Source organism: Lutra lutra, chromosome 3 (genome assembly GCF_902655055.1).
Source record: "Lutra lutra chromosome 3, mLutLut1.2, whole genome shotgun sequence".
NCBI classification, from domain to species: Eukaryota; Metazoa; Chordata; class Mammalia; order Carnivora; family Mustelidae; genus Lutra; species Lutra lutra.
Window position 1 is genome coordinate 119474996 of NC_062280.1, and position 4414 is coordinate 119479409.

At 39.5% G+C, this 4414-nt stretch overlaps 1 pseudogene; it reads left to right on the top strand.

Moving 5' to 3' along the window:
* The first annotated feature begins 2176 nt into the window (after nt 1-2176).
* Nucleotides 2177-2698, top strand: LOC125096170 (60S ribosomal protein L12-like; annotated as a pseudogene).
* The last annotated feature ends 1716 nt before the right edge of the window (nt 2699-4414 follow it).

Genomic DNA, 4414 nt, shown 5'->3' on the forward strand with positions numbered 1-4414 from the left:
AGACATTGCTGCTATAAACATTAGGGTGCACGTGCCCCTTCAGATCACTACGTTTGTGTCTTTAGGGTAAATACCTAGTAGTGCAATTGCTGGGTCATAGGGTAGCTCTATTTTCAACTTTTTGAGGAAACTCCATGCTGTTTTCCAGAGCAGTTGCACCAGCTTGCATTCCCACCAACAGTGTAGGAGGGTTCCCCTTTCTCTGCATCCTCGCCAGCATCTGTCATTTCCTGACTTGTTAATTTTAGCCATTCTGACTGGTGTGAGGTGGTATCTCATTGTGGTTTTGATTCGTAGTTCCCTGATGCCGAGTGATATGGAGCACTTTTTCATGTGTCTGTTGGCCATCTGGATGTCTTCTTTGCAGAAATGTCTGTTCATGTCCTCTACCCATTTCTTGATTGGATTCTTTATTCTTTGGATGTTGAGTTTGCTAAGCTCTTTATAGATTTTGGACACTAGCCCTTTATCTGATATGTCGTTTGCAAATATCTTCTCCCATTCTGTCAGTTGTCTTTTGGTTTTGTTAACTGTTTCCTTTGCTGTGCAAAAGCTTTTGATTTTGATAAAGTCCCAATAGTTCATTTTTGCCCTTGCTTCCCTTGCCTCCTTGAAATTTCTAAGAAGCAGATGTTACTTTGTATTTATTTTGATGCTGCGGGAATTTTACTGAGCTAATTCCCATGGTGTTTAGATTTCATTATTTAAAAAGGGAGGTGACAACTTCTTGGCCATTCATACAGCCTCAGTCTTCCTGTTTTAAAGGTACCACTCAAAACATTTCTTATTGGTTACTAAAATAACATAAAAGTATAATATTTCCATTGAGAAAAAAGTCTAAACAGTGTGCAAACATGTGGAGGAAGCAGTGAAGTCTTCCCTCCTCTGTCAGCACACTCCTGCTTGCCCTTCTCGTCCCCAGGGCTAGGTAGTAGGAACAATTTGCTGTCTACCCTTTAGGTGTTTTCCTATGCATATAAAATTGACATGCTAACACATGTGCATGTGTGTGTATAACATATGTTTATCTTTTTATAGATTTATTTAGTTTTGAGAGAGAGAAGGCAAGCTGGGGGGAGTAGAGGGAGAGAAGATCCTCAAGGAGACTCCCTGCTGAGCATGGAGCTTGACACAGGGCTTAAAGGCACGACCCTGAGATCATGACATGAGCTGGAGTCAAGATGACTGATCCATAACATACTTTAAAACAGGAATCATACTATACACTTTGTTATGCAACTTGCTTTTTCCAAGCACATGGTTTTGTACCTCACTTTTTCATTTGTCATGAATAATGTCCTGTATCAAAGTTTGGAAACACTAGTTTTTTTTAATCAGTATGAGTGAACATCACCAACTCAGTTAATAAAGAAAGGTAGTCTAGTCCTAGGTAGGAGAATAAAATGTTTCATCTTAGAAGCAGGAAAGAACATCAGGCCCCTATAAATATTTCAATTAGAAGAGTGTCTTCTCTTTTAATAATCAGAATAAAATAAGACATTAAACAATAAAGCACAGAATATATAATTGAATGCTTCTAATCAATACTTGACCTATACTACTAGAGTATTAATTAGCAAGAAAGCATGTTTTCCATTTAAGTGTTTAACAATGTATCTATAGAGTATAGCTATATCAAATGCTGATTGATACAGATCAGTCTGCAGCTATAATCTACATAGAAACACATCTGTAGAACCTCAACTTTGTACTGCCTTTTATCTCACTCACAAACCAACGAACAAGCACCGAATGTGTACTTTCCAAAGTGGTTTAACAATTCTACCTATAAAATAGTTCTCCAGTTTTACATAAAATTAAACAGAAAGATATTTATAAAATGTTATTCCACTAGCTCTATATCATGCGTCATCACCCAAGACATCTAGGTTGTTTCAAAACAAGAAACTTAATTTCTTTTATTTATTTGAGAGAGTACAAGCAGGGGGAGTGGCAGAGGGAGAGAAGCAGGCTCCCCACTGAGCAGGGAGCCTGATGTGGGACTTGATCCCAGGACCCTGAAACCGTGACCTGAGCTGAAGGCAGATGCTTAAACTGAGCCACCCAGGCACCCCAAGAAATTTAACTGTATCCACTACAAACACATATGAATCTTTTGGTTTGGGGTTCTGAGGAGTGTTCTCTTCAGTCAGCTACCTCCACCACGACCCCTAAGTTTGACCCCAGTGAGATCACACTCATGTACCTGAGATGCTCTGGTGCCACATGTGCCCTGGCACCTACGATCAGCCCCCTGGTCTGTCTCCAGAAAAAATGGCTGGTGATGACATCACTAAGGCAACTGGTGATTGGAAGGGTTTGAGGATGACTATGAGATCTACCATTTGGAACAGGCAGGCCCAGACTGGAAGGGCTACCTTCTGCCTCTGCCCTGATTATCAAAGCCCTCAAGGAACTGCCAAGAGACAGAAAGAAGCAGGAAAACATTAAGCACAGTGGAAATATCACTTTTGATGAGATTGTCAGCAATGCCCGACAGATGTGGCACCAATCTTTAGCGGGAGAACTGTCTGAAACCATTAGAGAGGTCCTGGGCACTGCCCAGTCTGTGGGCTGCAATGTTGGTGGTCGCTGCCCTCATGACATCATAGATGACATCAATAATGGTGCAGTGGAATGCCCCACTAGTTAAGAACTACAAAGAAAAACATTTCAATAAAAGATCATTTAACAACCAAAACCAAAACAACCCCCCCAACCCCCCACACATATGGAATCAAGTATAATTTGGAGTGTTTTCTATAAATGAACAGATGGCATAGGACATTTCCCTTCATACATTCTTTTGTAATTTGTCCAGGAAAGAGTTCATAAATGTGATACAGCTCGAAGAGATGGAAACGACATCAGTTTCAGAAGACAGTCCTTTTTTTCTTTTTTTTTTTCCTTTTAAAATAAACTCCATCACAGGATATTAGGTTTTGAACTTAATAACCCAAAAAAAAAAAAAAAAAAGTACCAAAAGCACATCATTTTACTATGTGTAACAAACATCTTCACTTCAAAGTATCTAGAAAGACTAGATGTTAAAATATGGACTTACAATGTTAACTCTATGTATAGCTGTTTGGAATAAAATGCACATGGGGAGGAATGGTTATAATCTGAAAGTGTCTCCAAAATATGACATTTTGGCAAAATCTCTCTTATTTTTTGTCTTCCCAACCTAACTAAAGGACAAAATACAGGCATGTTGTACTCCAGAGGTAGGTTAAGAATTTTACTTCTAAAAGTACTGTTTAAAAGTCTTCTTACAGGGGCGCCTGGGTGGCTCAGTGGGTTAAAGCCTCTGCCTTCAGCTCAGGTCATGATCCCAGGGTTCTGGGATCGAGCCCCACATCGGGCTCTCTGCTCAGCAGGGAGACTACTTCCTCCTCTCTCTCTGCCTGCCTCTCTGCCTACTTTGCGATCTCTATCTGTCAAATAAATAAATAAAATCTTTAAAAAAAAATAAAAAAAATAAAAGTCTTCTTACAAATTTAACCAAGAAAGTATACAAAATATTTATCAACCCTCTGTCATATGAAATCAGAGCACACCCTTTTCTATTGTACACACCATGTATACAGCAACATTATAGGAAATGTGTATAATTCACTTCCCAGTCTCCTCCATCTACTCAGTGAAAAGTATAGATGAATTATTTTTCAGAGTGGTTCAGTGTTTCTATTAGAAAGACAATCTAAGAAGAGCAAAATATTAACCCTTTCTATATCTACTGTTAAATAGGATGAGCACCTCTAAACATCTAGAAAAGCAACATACTTTAATTAAGGACTGAAGTTCAATCACTATATATACTACGTACAGGAGTGCTGAGTGATAGCACACATCCAGGGAAATGGCTCCAACACACCAGTTCAGGGGAAACCTTTCCCTGCCTCTCATTGTCTTCTCTCCCTCCCTCCAACCATGGACAAAATATGTGGATGTGAATCCAAAACGTGATTTAGAGGCTGCATTTCCAAAAGTCATTTCCAGATGAAGTGTCTCTTGAGTGAATTTTGACAAAAAGATCACAAAACAAGTCTTTTCTCTAATTGTCCTTTTAGCATATGGTTGATAGCTTCTCTGCATCTAGAAAGGTCACAGGTCACCGAAAAGGGCTTCAAGTTTAAAAAGCTGTGGGAAAGGCTTACAGAAGCTTATCTACACTATATGCATAGGTTTATAGTTGGTAAATCTTTCAAACAGGTGGTCATCACTTCCAAGCAGCCAAAGGAGGCACCTCATAAGCGGCCATTTTTTTTTAAATTTTACTTTTTATAAACATATATTTTTATCCCCAGGGGTACAGGTCTGTGAATCGCCAGGTTTACACACTTCACAGCACTCACCATAGCACATACTTTCCCCAATGTCCATAACCCCACCCCCCTCTCCCAACCCCCCT